At 38.1% G+C, this 16,339-nt stretch overlaps 1 pseudogene; it reads right to left on the bottom strand.

The window, feature by feature from the left end:
• Positions 1-6,727: 6,727 nt before the first annotated feature.
• The window catches only part of LOC102836140, a 65,585-nt pseudogene continuing 55,973 nt past the window's right edge, over positions 6,728-16,339 (bottom strand).

Here is a 16,339-nt window from a genome sequence, read left to right as displayed (position 1 = left end):
CTCCAAAATCAAAGATAGGAAGGAATCCTGAAATCAGCTCAGAAAAAATGAAAAGTTATCTACAAAGGAGAACAAATAAGATCAAGTCACAGGCAGACTTCTGTAACAGGAATACTTTTTTGTCTTTCAATCCACTCGTTTCTGTTCAAAATGGCAGCAACAGGTCATATTGGCCACTCCAAATCAAAAGTCACCTCCTTTCTTGTTTCTACTCATATTCTCTCTCCCAGTAACTACTTGTTCCACTTATTTATCCCTTTATCTAAAACTCAGAGTTATAGGACCATCCTCTGAATCTGTTTTGTCCGGTTTTCCATGTCTTTGCTGAAGAGGGTCTCCTCAGCCTCTCTGCCTGCTTTGCCATCAAGCCCTGCCTCCTTCCAATTCATTGTTTTTGTTATTTTATTCTTCTCCATTGCTTTTTAACCATTCTATCTCTGTTTTCATTTTTCTTCATCTCTTCCCCAACCTTTACTATTCTCTGGTCTCTTTCCCTTTTACCAGTTCCTCTCCTGATTTGTTCGTTTTCTTTTTTCTATTTTTGTGATTTTTCTCTCCCTCTTTTCTACCTTTGGTTTTGGTATACTTTTTCTAGCTGTTGTCTGCTTTTCTTCCTTCTGTCCTTTCTTTTTTTCTTTCTTTCTTCCTTATATTCTCCTTTTTGCTGTTGTTTGTTTTCCTTCTCTCTTGTGTGTGTGTTTTCTCTTCTTGCCTCACCTGACCAAAGACAGCAATCATGTCCATACAGCCGAGCCACAACTGTACCCTCTACAAGCCCACCCATTGGGTAAGAGCTAATACCATCTTCTATGCACATGGTCAATGACAAGAAATCTATCCATAAAGGAACTGCACAATTAACAAAGAACAGTTACAAACACATTTACTAATCATACCCACAAAGAAGCAGTTAGTGTATACTTAAAAATACACCAGCATATCATTATCAATGTAATACAAATACAGTAACACCACAATGTCTCAAAATTGCAGACAATTTCTGTTTACATGAAGAAACAGGAGAGTGTGGCTCAGACATGTGACCAAGAATCAGCGCTAGAAAATATTTTTGATGAAAAAAGCATTGGAACTAACTGAAAAAGAATTCAAGAGAATGATATTTAGGTACTTTCAAATGATTGACAAAGAAGTTGAGGAAATCAAGGAAGAATCCAGAAAAAACACTATAGGAACAATCAAGCAAGATAGACAAAGGATTGAAGACAATACAAAACCTGCAACTAGAAATCTAGAAAATTAATACTAAGATTTCAGAAATTGGTAGTACATTGAAAGGGCAAAGGAATAGATGTGAATCTATGGAAGCTCTTACTAGTGAGCTTGAAGATAAATCTCTCAATACTAGTAAGGTAGAAGATCATAAAAAATTTGCAAATCTCTGAAGAAAACCTAAGATTCATGTGGCAAAAAATAAAGAGGAATAACTTATGGGTGATCAGAATTCCAGAACAAAAAGAGACAAAGAAAAAAAGCACAGAAGATATAGCTGAAGAGCTGTTGGAAGTAAATTTTCCTAACATAATGAAAGACAGACGGGAAGATGAGCATTCAAGAAGCTGAATGAATCTCAAACGGGATACACCCCAAATGAAAATCACCAAGACATATCACAATCAAACTCTCCAAAATCAAAGATAGGAAGGAATCCTGAAATCAGCTCAGACAAAAATGAAAAAGTATCCACAAAGGAGAACAAATAAGATTAAGCTATGATTTTCAGCAGAAACCATGCAAGTAAGGCAATGAGGAGATATATACAAAAGTCTGAAGGAAAATATTTGCCCACCCATAATCATCTACTCAGCAAAACTATTCCTCAAATATGATTGCAAAATTAGAATATATCCAAATACTTAGAAAATAAAGGGATTTGTAACAACCAGTCTAAACTTATAAAAATTACTAATTGGAACACTTAGGGCTGAAAAACAACATCAGACAACAACCTGAGATTGAGATACATGTAACACCACACCAAATTTAATCCAGATATAGAAGTATCCAAAGTAAAACAAACCTACAAGACTGAAAATAGGGAGCCAGAGATAACAATTTATAGTGCATACAACTACAAAGCAAAAAGAAGGAAAGATGTAGTTTTAGAATTTCCAAATAGCAAGGAATATAAGTAGATTTCAAGATAAAACAGACTATTTTAAACTAGAGAAGAAACTAATAAATTACAGGGTACCTTAGGTAATGTTTTCTAGAGAACCAAACATTGTGATTTGTTCTGACTTACTCAAGTAGCTAAGAACTTTGGGGAGTGGAGTAGAAAGCCAAAGGGATGTTTGATTAGTCCATTTATCAGGGAAGCAGTTTGAGTTTTTATGGAGTCTCTTTCCTCCCTACCTGTCCCTTTCCCTTGATAGTTGTTTTGTTGTTGTTATTAAGTAGTGTCGAGTTGGTTCTGACTCATAGCAACCCTGTATATAAGGTTTACTAGGAGCAGCTGGTGAATTTGAACTGCTGACCTTGCAGTTCAGACTGACTTTGCAGTCCAGCACATTAACCCACAGCACCACACCAGGACTCCTTTCTAGATAAACAGGTGACTAATTCACAGAGGACTAGGGAATCAAATCTGCCTAACAGAACTTAAGGTTCAGGAGAAGGAATGAAGCCTATTATGAAAACAAGAAGCTCAATTATAAAGTATCAAAGAGCAAACAAGTTTCAGTCCAATTTTCTCACAGCCTCTTTCATTTGATTTGCTCAAATTGTCTCTACTCTCTACAGACTTCTGCCTGCCCTGCAATGTCTCCTGTCTCTGAATTCCTCCAGTGGTAGCCAGAAACACATTTCATTAGACAATTAATCATGCTCTGCCCTGTGTCATATCTTCTCTTGCTCTCCCGAAGTGTTATTTCTCCCTCGAATTCCCAGTTGAATTTGCAAGTGCTTAGGAGCTCTGGTAGCGTAGTGGTTACGAATCGGGCTGCGAACCTTAAGGTCAGCGGTTCGAAACTACCAGCCGCTCCGCGGGAGAAATATGAGGCTTTCTACTCCCGTAAGGATTTACACCCTCGGAAACCCTGTACAGGGTCGCTATGGGTCGGTCCCGACTCGATGGCACTTAACAACAACAACAACATCGTGGCACTGTAGGATAAGTACTGGGCTGAGATTATCAGTTTAAATCCATTAGCTGAGATTATCAGTTTAAATCCATCAGCTGCTCAGTGGGAGAAAGATGAGACTTTCTGCTGCCATAAAGATTTTTTGTTGTTAAGTGCCATCAAGTCAGCTCCAACCCATAGCGACCTTGTCTAGTATTTCCAAGGAGTAGCTGGTGAGCTTGAACCGCCGACCTTGCAGTTCAAATGGCTTTGCAGTCTGGCGCATTAACCCACAGGCCCAGACCCTTGCAAATCCTATAGGGTTTGGAATCTATTCAATGGCAGTGAGTTTGTTTGTTTGTTGTTTTTTGGTATGTTACAACTAAGGTATCCTGGTGGCACTGTGCCCTAAGCATTGGGCAAGGTACTTCAAGTTTAGCGATTCCAACATACAACTTTATTTATTTATTTTAAACTTTTTATTGGGACTCAAGTGGAGGTTTACAAAGCAGGTCATGTTTTACATTCCACAAACCAAACACTGCTTCACTACATAGTTACAATTCCCTCCATGCTCTGATAGCGTAGTGGTTACGAATCGGGCTGCGAACCTTAAGGTCAGTAGTTCGAAACTACCAGCTGCTCCGCGGGAGAAAGATGAGGCTTTCTACTCCCGTAAGGATTTACACCCTCGGAAACCCTGTACAGGGTCGCTATGGGTCGGAACTGACTCCACGGCACAACAACAACAACAAACAGTTGAGAGCATTTAGCGCTCAACTCCCTGTGTCTCTTGCTTTCATCTTTCCTTTACCAACCTCCTTCTTGTATACTGTTTATCCTGTCCTCTAGCCAATGAATAATTTTCTCTTTGCTCTCTGTAACCATCAAGATTGTTTCTTTTATCAAGAACACATTAAAAAAAAAAAAAAAAAAAGAACTGCTTACAAGTTAGTTTCATAATGTTTTGTCTTTTGTGATTGACTAATTTTACTCAGCATAATGTTCTCCAGGTTCAACCGTATTGTGAGGTGTTTCACAGATTCATAATTATTCTTCAGCCTTTTATAGTATTCAATTGTATGTATGTACCACATTTTTTTTAACCATTTTCTGTTGATGGGCATTTAGGCTGTCTCCATCTTTTTTATAGATCTCTTGTAGAAAACATTGAAGAATCCTTTTTTCTTATCCATTCTGATGTTTATGTCTCCTGACTGATATATTTAATCCTTTTACATTCGGTGTAATTATCAATAGGTATGAATTGATTGTTATCATTTTTCTGTGTGCTTTGTTTGTGGTGCTGCTGGTTTCTTTGTTCCACGTAATTTTCTATTCTGAGTTCATTGTGGGTTTTCTTGTCATTTTCATTTCTGTTGTGTTAAATCTTCCTGATTTTCTTATTTCTCTAATTTTTATATGTAGATGTATTATTTTTTTTCTTTGAGGTTTCACTGTGATTTATTGCTTTTTTCCCCAGTTTAAAACAGTCTATTTTATCTTGAATTCTACTTGACTTCCTTGCCATTTGGAAACTGTATCTGTACTGTTCCCTCATTTTGCTTTGTAGTTGACTTTAGTATACATTGATATGTATGGTTCCCTATTTTCAGTCTTGTACATTTGTTTTGCTTTGTTGTTGTTGTAGTTGTTGTTAGGTGCCTTGAAGTCGGTACGGACCCATAGTGACCCTATGCGCAGCAGAGCAAAACACTGCCTAATCCTGGGCCAACTTCACTATTGTTGCCACACTTGAGTCCATCGATGCTGCCACTTGACCAATCCATCTCATTGGGGGTCTTCCTCTTTTCCTCTGTTTTGCTTTAAATACTTCTATATCTGGATTAGAGGTGTTGTCATGTATGGTAATCTCAGGATGTTGTTTGCGGTTTTTGGTTCTCAGTCCAAAGAACACCCTTTAGCCTTTTTTATAAAATTAGTCTGTCCACTACAAATTCCTTTAATTTTTGTTTATCAGGAAATGTCCTAATTTCATCATTGTATTTGAAGGACAGCTTTGCTGGGTATATGATCCTTGGTTAGCAATTTTTGTTCTTATAGAGTTTTGTATAGGTCATTCCATTACCTTCTTGCCTGCGTAGTTTCTGCTGAGAAATCTGAGCTTAGTCTTATTGGTACTTCTTTGTAGTTAACTGTTTCCCCCGCTACTCTCAGGATTCTTTCCTTATTTTGGGTTTTGGAAAGTTTGCTTATTGATATGTCTTGGTGATTTTGTTTTGGAATCTATGCTATTTGGGGTTCATTTTCCTTCTTTAATTATATTAGGGAAGTTATCTTCTAACAACTCTTGGACATTTTTGTTTGTGCTTGTCTCTTTCTGTTCTGGAATTATGATCACCCATAAAGTGTTCCTCTTCATAGTGTCCCACATAACTCTTAGGCTTTCTTCAAATTTTTATTTTCTTTTTTCTGATTGTTTTTCTAGCATACTAGTATCGAGAGATTTATCTTTAAGCTCATTAATTTGGGCTTCCGATGCTTTGAATCTATTCCTTTGCCCTTTCAATGTGCTGTCCATTTCAGAGATCTTAGTATTAATCTTTTTGAGTTTCTAATTTCAGGTTTTGTACTGTTTCAAAATGTGCATTAATTTGGTCTGTTCTTGTAATGTTTTCCGGAATTCTCCTTGCTCTCCTTGATCTGTCCATCACTCTTTTGAAGATACCTAATTATCATCTTTTGAATTATTTTTTAGTTAGTTCTTTTCTTGCTCAGAAATGTCTTCTGGCTTTGCATCTTGGTTATTTGGTTGAGTCATTCTCTCTTCTTTCTTTGTGTGAGCTAACATTGTTGTTTCCAGGGCATTGTGAGGTTGTTGTATTTGTAAAAAGAAACAATGAAGCTGTTGAACTTAGAAGGGAGAAATCTCTGGGTGGGGGTGGGGAGAGTAGTTGGGGGGCTTTTGCAATTCAAGGAGCTCATGAGGTGGTTGTGGAAGGGAGGTGGCAACAGAGTTCATGGCCTAGATGGAGTTCCTATTGGCCTTGATATTATCTATGTTCATGACACTCAATCTGGAAGTAATGATGAGGCTGGTTTCATTGTCTGTTAGGACCACAGGGAAGCTGGGGGAAGGGTAACTGGCTAAATGCTGGTCTGGTGACTGTAGGTTTTGCACATCTGGAGCTGAGCCCATCTGAATCCAGGCACTGAAGCTACACATCAAAGCAGTGCAGCCGTCCGTCCCCCTCCTCCCACTGGAATTTCTCCTAACCATGTGACTCTGAACTCCTGGAGAACAGAGTGGTGCTAGAGGTGGATGAGGGTGGGAGCTGGCCACACTTCTGGTCACTAGGGGAGCACAGGGGAAAAAAATTTCACCTTTCTCATCAGCCACATGAATCTGCTCTGCCTGGCCTTCTGCTGCCAAAGATGCTCACAAGATGGTTGAGACACATCTGGACAGCCATTCACCAACCAGTCTCCTCTTGCCACCCTTGCTTGGCTTCTCCTTCTAGAAAACACTGCATTTCTAACCTTGCTTCTGAAGTTCAGAGTGCCAGAAATTTCATCTATGTCTCTTTTATTTTGTTTCTTTTATCTTTGTTGTAGAGAGTCCATGTAGTATATCTATCTAGTCTGCCAATTTGTCAGAAGTCTTCAGCTGTTTTAGTTGTGTTTTTTTAATGATACTTGGACACACAGTCCAGAAGACCAACATAATTTAGGGCTTCATATTGAATAGCACTTTCATTAACTTGCACTTCAGTAACAATTTTCAGAACATGCTGGATGCTTTCAATATAGCCAGATTCCAGATTTCTATCTTTTTGTTTTGAACTCTCCTAGGATAAAAATAAAAATAAAAATACTTTCTAGGGCTTCATGGAATTGCTTCCCTTGTAAAAATGTGTTTGAAATATATTCTGCAAAGATATCTTCTCCCAGTTCTAGAATCATCCACTCTTTCCACCTCTCCAAATAGAAGATCTGGACCTGGGTCACACTTGTTATCCTACTCCTTTGCAAAGGGATATTCAAAGGAATTGAAGGATCACTTGCTATATTTGATTTTGCTCTTTTCTCTGGATAGAAGAGAGAAAACCAGTTTGGTGGAGTCTTTGTTTTGTCATCTTGCTTTGGGGACTTACACTTATAGGTCCATAGAGTAAAACATCTTCAAACAGGATTCTGGGTTCTGAGCATAGCTTCTGACTGGCAAGACAGACCATACTAAATCAAAGGTTGGTTTTTTTGTTTGTTTGTTTTTGTTTTTGTCCACTTCTTTATGAGAGTTTACTTTTTTCTTCAGTCTACATGAAAAAAACCCACAAAGGGTGCTTGTGCTACAGAGAACTCCTTTGAACTTCTGAACTGCTTGCAAATGGTGTGAAAAGACTTCATCTTTAGATTTTAAAGTTTCACTTCCTTCTAAGCTAGTTGCAGTGTTGAGGGCATTTTCCCCCAATGCTTTCCTAAGAAGTCTCTAGGCTGTATCTAGGCAGGTAAGCAATGCTTCATTGAATTATTTGGACATGAACATCCTCACGGAACTTGCCTTTTCATTGATCCCATGCTCTTATCTTAAGTTAGGGCACACAACTTTATTTGAGGGCAGTTTTTTAATGAACTGCTCAAGTTTTTTTCTTTTGTTATGGATCTGTTCAATTTTTCTACTTCAGTTTGTGCTAATTTAGGTAGGTAGTGTGTTTCTAGAAATTTGTTAATTTCTTCTAGATTTTCAAATTGATGTAGTACATGCCTTCATTGTGTTTTGTCATTATCTTTTTTCTTTCTATTGGTTCTGATGTTATGTTACCAGTCTATTTCTTATTCATGTTATTTGCAACTTCTCCTATTCCTTTGTTAAATTTGTCAATTTTATTAATCCTTTCAAAGAACCAATAGATTGCTTTGTTCATTATTTCTATTGCTTTTCTGTTTTCTGTTTTCTTTATTTCTGCTCTGTTGTTTTTGTTATTGTTAAGTACTGTTGAGTTGGTTCTGACACATAGAGTTTCCAAACAGTAACTGGTGGGTTTGAACTGCTAAACTTCTGGTTCACAGTCCAGTGTTAATTCTACAGTGCCACATAAGGGGTCCTTTCTGCTCTAATCTTTACTATTATTATTATTTTTTTTTCCTTTTCACCAGAAAAAAAAAATTAAAAATACATATTTAGGCTCTAATCTTTATTATTATTATTATTATTTTTTATTTTCTGGTGTTGGTAGGCATACTTTGCTGTTCTTTTTCCAATTTTTGGAGATGTTGGGTTAAGATTTTGGATCCTTCTGTTTTCCTGCATATATACATCTATCATTGTAAATTGCCCTCTGAGCACTGCTTTTGATGTTTCCCAAATGTTTTGGTATGTTGTGTCCTCATTTTTGTATGATTCAAGGAATTTTTCATTTTCATTTTTTACTTCATTACTCAGAAGTTTTTATTATATCAGTAAAACCTAGACACAATGAATGGTCCCTAGTGGAAAATGAAGTAAGAATTTTGAGGTTGTCTTCTGAAAGAAATGCTCGTGTTTTAGTCCCTAGCCAGAGTCATCATTCCTGGAAGAAGAATTGCTTTAAGATGGCTATTATGGAAACATTCAGGAAAACAAAAGGAGAGGAATAATGTACTAAGTTACATGCTAGGCCTTCTACAGGCTATTTTAGTCTTCAACAAGATTAAAACAATAAGCCTTCAAGATATATGAAAGTATCCACACTTTAGAGTTGTAGAAAGAAGCTTAGAGATTAGATAGTTTGTACATATTCACAGAACTAGTAAGTGTTAAGGAGTCCCTGGGTGTTGTGACTGGCTAAGTGATTAACTATTAACTGAAAGGTTGACAGTTTGAATCTAGCCAGAAGTACATTGGAAGAAAGGCCTGGTGATTTACTTCCAAAGCATCTGCCATTGAAAACACTGTGGAGTGCAGTTCTACTCAGAAACACATGGGGTCACCATGAGTAGCAAGTGACTCAATGACAACTGTGTTGGTTTATTTTGTTTTTGATTTTTTAGTAAGTACTGAGTTGGGTTATAAACCCAGTTCTCTCTGATCACAAAATAATGTGATTGCCATTATTTTACACAGTGCTGCATCAACTCATAGCCTATCAAATCTCACCTTCTGACTCTGCTAATAATATAAAGTTAAATTTAGAACAATAGTGATTGTGTTCTGTGCCAGGGTCTGCGCCAAGAACTCCACATTTATAATTGCTATATTGTACAAAAGAAACCTTCCAGGAAGTGTTAACTACTCCTATTTTACTGCCACAGAAACTGGTAATGCTAGGCTCATTGTAGTAATAAATCACCCTAAAAATCACAAGTTTAATATAATAAATGATTTGCTCATCATGCTTGCTCATGTCCAGTGGTCAGTGGGAGCTTTGCATGACACATTCACTAGAGGACACAGGTTGATAGAGATTTCATCCTTTTGTAGGTATGCCATCAGAACACTGGCTATCTCACCATGCAGATCATAAGAGACCAGCTCTGTCAAAAAGAACCAGTTTCCAAAATATAATGACGGAAACTAGGCATAAATATTTGGCAAAGCAATAAGTGCCATTGCCACAAATCTCAGTTGAAGAATATTGTATTAAACCACAGAGCTGATACTTGAAATTTGGTCTACCATACTCCAAGGCTCATGTCCTTTCCACTATGAGAATCTGCCATACACTCTTTTAATTACTTAATACTGAAAATTCATTGCTCTAAATCCATTAAGAATGTCATGTAGCACCAGTTCTGTGGTCCAACCAATTTAGAATTTCTTGTATTAATACTAATTTCAATCATGGACTTTTGAAATGTCCTGGAGACCTCCTGATTTCTCTCAGCTACCTTGCATGATGCACTTTTCTTTGTAGATTTAGCCCAGCCTTTGTGAAACTCCATTAATTTCTGATTATGAATTGCTTCTGAAGGGAAGAAGTTTTATGATGTTCTTCTCTTAGTTTGTGTGGTGCTTAGAATTTGTTTGCTATATCCTTTTTATTCAAAGTCTTAATTCCTACCAAATGATTGGATGTTGTTGTTGTTAAGAGCCTTAGAGTCATACTGACTATGTATAGAACTTCCAAGGAGTGGCTGGTGGGTTTGAACCACAACCTTGTGATTCAAATTGACCTTGAGGTCCAATGCTTTATCCTACAGTGCCACACTGGGATCATGCAAATAGGGTGTTTGAGACTTTAATGCTGGGATTGGTTAGTTTTGCCATCCCTGTTAGGTTGAAAGGGAGCCCTCTCAGAAGCAGGAAAAGACAATCCTAGGGCCATCATGACAGGAGAGAATGAATGGAGCATGAGATTCCTACCTGGAAAAGTGGTGGCAGCAGAAAAGGTGGTGACATGGAGAGACAGAGCAGCTGTGGGCTTCTAGGCTCATAGACTGAGTAAAGCTGAAGCTAGTTTATAGAATGTACCCTTTGGGCATTTACAAATTGGCTAAAGTAGCTTTGTAACATTTGCCCGAACAGAACCAAGGCTGAGGGACCACATGGCTGATAGGTCTCAGATGAAAGTAAGGCTTTCCTGACCAGAGGACTGATGCATCCTGAGTTATTTATGATCCTGAATTGTCTCTGTTCAATTATATATAATAAACCCTATAATTGTGATATTGTCTATGAGTTCTATGTGGCCATTATAGCAGATTATCAAACCCAGATGTGAAGCAGAATACTATGGGAGGGATTGTTGGCGTCAGAATAGGGTAAAGAAGGTTGTAGATGGAGGCATGTCTGTCCTCCAAATCATTGGATTGGTGTTGGGCTGATTTTGAGTTTGATTCTTCTTCCCCCTTGTGAAACTAGAAAAAGTCAGACATGGCTTCTGCACCAGTTTTGCGGTTTGTATATTTATAGTGAACCACATTCTAACAAAGAGTTGTGCAATAACAAAAATGCATGGAAACAAAAATAAATATTTAAATAAAAAATTTAAATTTTGTTTAAACAACGAATGCATTTAATTCCCAAGTAAAGATGTCAAACTGAACACATGCGTGTACTTTTTTTGAAAACTTTTTATTGGGAATTGGGTGAAGGTTTATAGAGCAGATAATTAGTTTTACATTCAACAAAGCATACACTTCACTTCATCTTAGTGATTGCAATCCCCTCTATGTAACATCATTTATCTACTTCCCCCCTATTTCTTGTTTTCATTCTTACTTCTTTCCAAATCCTTCTGATCTTTGTCTTTGTGTAAATGCTGCCCCTCCCGTTTTTTTTTTTTTTTTCCTCAAACTGTTGATTATTCTACGGTGTGCCTACTTCACTAGTGTTACTGTCTCTCTATATACCTATATATTGTTTGGCTTAAAATTGAGCCATGACACTGAGTTTGGTTCCAGACCTGAAGGGTGACAAAGAGCCATAGTGTCAGGGGTTCATTAGTCTCTATTTGACAGGTAAACCTGGTCTTATTTATGACTTTGAGTTTTGTTCTACATTTTCTCTGACTTGATCCAGAACCTTCTAATGTAATTTCCTTCAGAGTAGTTAGTAGTTTTTCTGGTCTTGGAGTCATACAGACCGATGAACAATAGATTAATTGTTTCCATGTGTCTTTGATATTTGTAAAAAAAAAAAAAAAAAAAAAAAAAAAAAACTTTTTATTGTGAATTGGTTAAAGTTTACAAACAAGATCATCAGTTTTACATTCAACAAATCATACACTTTGTATCATCTCAATGATGACTGCAATTCTTTCCATGCAACACCAGTTATCCCACTTCCTCCTGTGGTTCCTATTTCTATTCAAACCACCTCCCCATCCCTTCACAGCTTTGTCCTTACACACATGTTGCCCTTTTAATTTTGAATGACTGATCATTCCATCATTCATAGTGAGCATACTTAATAGTGTTGTTGTCTCCACCTATAAATCTATGTACTGCTTAACTGAAGGTTGGGTCACGAGGGTGAGTTCCTTTTCAGACCTGCAGGGTGGTTGAGGGTCAGATTCTCAGGTTCCTCCAGTCTCTTTCTGACCAATAAGCCTGGGTGGTTTTGTGTGTGTGTGTGTGTTTTGTTTTTTTAAATAATTTTGAGTTTTGTTCCACATATTGGAACCTTCTAATGTGATCCCTTTCAGAGCAGTTGGTAGTTGTAGCTGGGTACCATCTAGTTCTTCTGCTCTAAGTGTTATAAAGACTGGTGTTCACATGTTCCATTAATCAATTTTATTAATTTATTACAAGCCTCTTCAAGTCTCATCACTCTTCTGTCTTCTACACAACAATGACCAATTATTGTCGTTAGTAAGTGCCATTGAGTCAGTTTTGACTCATAGAAACCCTGTATACAGTTTGCAAGGAATGGCTGGTGAATTTGAACTGCTGATCTTCATAGTTCAAACCAACTTTATGGTCTAGTGTATTATCCTGCAGTGCCACACCAGGATTTTGGAGAGACCAGTGTTGTTGTTGTTGTTAAGTGCTGTCGAGTCAGTTCTGACCCATAGCGACCCTTTATAGGGTTTCTGAGGAGAAGCTGGTGAGCTTGAACCACTAACCTTGCAGGTCAAATGGCTTTGCAGTCTGGTGCATTAATCCACAGCGCAACTTATATGACCACTCATGAGCTTTTAATATCCCAGACACTACTTACCAAAGCAGGATATAGAACACTGTCTTTGTGGACTTGTCATTCTGATTGACAGTGGTGTTACTTGAGACTATGTCCTGAGCTCCCAGACCTAACAACTGATTGTCTTAAGATGTTTGATAATATCTAAAACGTTTTCATTATTTTGTCCACTGTAGGCCTTCACCACATTCATAGTTTTGTTTGCAAGCAAGATAAATATTTACCCATGTACTAATATACTATTTCAAACTTTCCCTCCCACAATTATTCACCTGTGTCTCTTTTCAGTATCTACCTGCAGAACATTGTTGTTCCAAGGTTGTATATATATATCACTATTTACCTCTATCCCCTTCAGCACTTTTATACCTCCCTGCGTCTTCACCTATCTTCATTATTCTTCTTCCAACTTCTCTTATATATTGCCCTCCCTATCACATGACTTAACATGCATCTACCCTCTAGCCAGTGAATTACCCTCATTTCCCTTCCATCCTGGTACCCATCAGGTAATGTTTCTTTCAATATGAAAATCTTCTCTTTTTCTCTTCAGTTTTTACAATAATGGTCTTATAAAGTATCTGTCCTTTGCGATTGACTAATTTCACTCAGCATAATGTCCACCAAGTTCATCCATGTTATGAGATGTTTTGAAAATTTATGGTCATTCTTCAATGTTGCATAGTATTCCTTGTGTGTATATACCAAAGTTTGTTTATCCAGTGTTCTACTGATGGACATTTGGGCTTTCTTCATCTTTTTGCTATTGCAGCAAATAATGCTGCAATATACAATGGTGTGCATATATCTACTTGTGTCTTGGCTCTTATTTCTTGTGGATACATACCAAGTAGAGGAATTACTGAATCATAAGGTATTTCTGTTTCCCACTTCCTGAGGAAGCGACATAACATTTTCCAGAGTGGCTGAATTATTTTACAGTCCCAATAGCAATGTAGGAGGGTCCGTTTGATTTTTAGCACTCTTCCTTCCTCTAGATAAAGAAAAACCAATAGTTTCACCTTAAATGGCTGCTTATGAGCTCTTAAGATCCAAGTTACTCACCAAAAAAGATGGAGAACATTGTTTTGTTGGCTATGTTTCGCCAATTATTGATCTTGTTGTACCCAGTGACTATGGTCCTGAGCTCCTATACCCAGAGACTCATTACATCAAGGTATTTGGTTATGTCAATGAAATTATCATAACTGTGTTCCTTGTATGCTTTACCACATCCATGGAAATATTTGCAGTAAATGTAAATATCCAAGTACAAATACCCATGCACAAATGTTGCTCTCTCCTGAAACCTCACAAGAACAACAATAAATGAACTTTTGAAGACATATACCGAAGAAGACAGAGAGAACAGAAGAAAAAGAAGTCACTGGGTCAAATTTTCAAAACTGGAGACCAGGTTGATAAGCATCAGCTGATTTAAAAGGTCCAAGAATGCTGACAGAAATGGCTGTGAGGAAAGGCACAAAGCACTCAAGTTACCCTGCATACCAAAAGATTTGGGACGTAGGATGTCTAATACCTCTGTTGCTGTTGTTGTTAAGTGCCGTCAAGTCAGTTCCGACCCATAGAGACCCTGAACAGGGTTTCCGAGGCTGTAAATCTTTATGGGAGCAGAAAGCCTACTCTTTCTTCCGCTGAGCAGTGGGTAGTTTCGAAATGCTGACCTTGCGATTCGCAACCACTACGCTACCAGAGATCTAGACATAGGTAAAGTGGTTCTAAACCAAATGGCTGATAAAATGCCTATAAAAGAGAAATAACCATAATCCTACCCAACTCTGCGCAGCTGCCTCTAATCACGCACAATCCTGAAGGCTTATTATCTGGTAAAGATAAAACAGAACTTCTCTGGACCAGGGACACAAAGCATGTGTGCATATGTGTGTGGGGAGGTGATTATTCTAAAGCAATGTTTAAAAGAAGCTGTTCAAGTGTGCATTTGTGAAGAGAAATCTGAGACCAAGACCTTTACTCCAGATGGATCCCCATAGTTGCTGCCTAGGTGAAAATTCTCTAAGCCAGAGATTAGACGGGTCTTCTCTGGGATAAAGACCCCAAAATGCTGACATTATAGATGCCCTAATTGAATAGCACAGTCAGATCAGTTTATATTGAAGATAATGTCTATACTGTCAATCAGTCTTCTAGCTCCACTTTTGATTATGATGTGACAATGAAGTGTTACCAGACATGTGAGGAAAAAGTCCAGTATGAAAGTCAGAAATCTAACCAAACAATCACACAAAATGTGCACTGGAAGAAACAAAGACTATGCAAGAGAAGATATCATCAAAATAAATACATATCAATGAAATAAGAACAAGCTTTTGTGTAAGTTAAATTTTTTGTTTTAGTTTTAAAGTGGGTTGTTAAGGTTTAAGCCGGGAAGAGAAAATCCTCCTGGTTTCCAGGAGAAGGAAAAAATAACCAGGAGACAGTCTGATAGACATTTGTTTATTGCAAAAAAAAGTGCTTTACAAACAAGGAAACCTACTAACCAGGACAAGAACAGCAGCTGTTTCCAGTGGTGGCAGGCTGGGCAGTAAACATTCTGCACCCATGGGTGGGAGAGGGGTGGGGAGGCAGTTTGTGGGTCCTTTTATGTTGTTGTTGTGAAGTGCCGTCGAGTCAGCTCTGACCCATAGTGACCCTGTATAGGGTTTCCAAGGAGCAGCTGGTGAGCTTGAACTGCCAACCTTGCAGTTCAAATGACTGCAGTCTGGCACATTAACCCACAGCAGCATACTATATGGTAAATAAGCCTCATAATCCAGGAAAGAAAGGAGGATTGGTATGAAGAAAGTCCTATCTCCAGCAGAGATCGGATGGTGGTGGGTGGGAAACAGAGAAACAGCCCTTGGCAACTTACCTGCTACTTCCTAGTAGGTAACTAGCTAGTCCATAGGAACAGAAAGTTTCAGTATGCAAAGTCAGATATATTCTCGAGGGGGAGGAGGGGGAATGACAGGGTAGTTCTCCTCGGTTCACATTTGTTGTCGTTGTTGTTACATGCCATTGAGTTGGTACTGACCCATAGTGACTTTATGCACAGCAGAATGAAACACTGTGCGATCCTGGGCCAATCTCACTACTGTTGCCACACTTGAGTCCATCGATGCTGCCACTTGGCTAATCCATCTCTTTGGGGGTCTTTCTCTTTTTCTCTGTCCCTCTACCTTACCAAACATGATATCCTTGTCCAGTGACTGGTTCCTCCTGACAATATGTCCAAAATATGAGAGACAAAGTTTGGCCATCTTGACCTCCAAGGAGCATTCTGGCTGCACTTCTTCCAAAACAGATCTATTGGTTCTTCTGGCAGCCCATGGCACCTTTAGTACTCTCCTGCAATACCACAACTCAATAGCATCAATTCTTCTAAGGTCTTCCTTATTCACTGTCTGGCTTTCACATGCATATGAGGTTACTGAAAATACCATGGCTTAGGTCAAGCACATCTTAGTCCTTAAGTTCACATCTTTACTCTTCAACACTTTAAAAAGGTTTTGTGCAGCAGATTTGCCTAATGCAATATGTTGTTTCATTTCTTGAATGCTGCATCTGTGAGTGTTGATAGTTGATCCAAGAAGAATGAAGTCCTTGACAAATTCAATCTTTTCTCCATTGATAAGAATGTTGTTTATTGGTCCAGTGGTGA

The sequence above is a fragment of the Chrysochloris asiatica genome, unplaced genomic scaffold, assembly GCF_000296735.1.
Source record: "Chrysochloris asiatica unplaced genomic scaffold, ChrAsi1.0 scaffold00208, whole genome shotgun sequence".
Taxonomy (NCBI): domain Eukaryota; kingdom Metazoa; phylum Chordata; class Mammalia; order Afrosoricida; family Chrysochloridae; genus Chrysochloris; species Chrysochloris asiatica.
The sequence above is the reverse complement of the archived record's forward strand: the minus strand, read 5'-3'. Positions and strand labels throughout refer to the sequence as shown.